The sequence below is a fragment of the Ailuropoda melanoleuca genome, chromosome X (genome assembly GCF_002007445.2).
Source record: "Ailuropoda melanoleuca isolate Jingjing chromosome X, ASM200744v2, whole genome shotgun sequence".
Classification (NCBI taxonomy): domain Eukaryota; kingdom Metazoa; phylum Chordata; class Mammalia; order Carnivora; family Ursidae; genus Ailuropoda; species Ailuropoda melanoleuca.
In genome coordinates this window covers 11,388,369-11,389,408 of record NC_048238.1, presented here as the reverse complement: position 1 = coordinate 11,389,408, position 1,040 = coordinate 11,388,369, and the positions used below count along the sequence as shown (strand labels likewise).

General features: G+C 33.7%; 1 non-coding gene across 1 annotated transcript; it reads right to left on the bottom strand.

Moving 5' to 3' along the window:
• Positions 1-322: 322 nt before the first annotated feature.
• Positions 323-427, bottom strand: LOC117797610. Its single transcript, XR_004622609.1, has one exon. It is a non-coding gene; the product is annotated as a U6 spliceosomal RNA (small nuclear RNA).
• Between the last annotated feature and the right edge of the window lie 613 nt (positions 428-1,040).

The following is a 1,040-nucleotide window of genomic DNA, read 5'->3' as shown; positions in this document are numbered from 1 at the left end:
AACAGTCCAAAAAACTAAGAGGCAGCCCACAGAATGGGAGAATATATTTGCAAAGGACACTACAGATAAAGTACAGGTATCCAAGATCTACAAAGAACTTCTCAAACTCAATACACGAGAAACAAATAAACCAATCAAAAAATGGGCAGAAGACATGAACACNGCAGAAGATATGAACAGACACTTTTCCAATGAAGACATACAAATGGCTAACAGACACATGAAAATGTTCAAAATCATTAGCCATCAGGGAAATTCAAATCAAAACCACACTGAGATACCACCTTACACCAGTTAGAATGAACATAATTTTAAAGGACATAAAAATATGGAACGTTTCACAAACTTGCATGTCGTCCTTGCACAGGGACCATGTTAGTCTTTTCTGTATTGTTCCAATTTTAGTTTATGTCTTGCTGAAGCAAGCACCTCATTGATCTGCTTTTAGATATCAGCCCAATAACACCATAAATTCACCCATTTATGCTAAGTTTTGCTTTCTGTAATTCTATTTACAAAATGGAAACACGGTTGGAAAGCATATGCTGAAATTAATTTGCACTTCTGCCTAAATTATTTGATTACTTCTTCTGCTTAAAATTTTTTTCCTGATAAAAATAAAAGGATTTGAAGAAATCCATACTAGAGAAATTCTAATAAAACAATTTATAGCCGATGATGTAATCTGAAGTTTGAGCTTTTTGCTCAATGTGAAGATGAGAAACACTGTTTGCACACCGACCTCAGGAAGCAGCTGGATTTCTACTAGATTGTATACGTTGTCTTATGTTCTTGATGGTTAAAAGAAATGGCCATTTACCCCTTCTTAATGGAAAAAAAAAAGCCTCTCACAAGAATACATACTTTTGACATAAAAGGTGTACCTATTTGACCATAATCTTTGGCACATACCTGCTATCTCAGAAAAGAAGAAAGAAAAAAAATTAATAAAGTTCAGATAGAAAATTCAATCCAATGTCAACACACTGACAAATGAAAAAAATTCACCTGAGAACGCTTTAAAAACAAAACAACAGAAA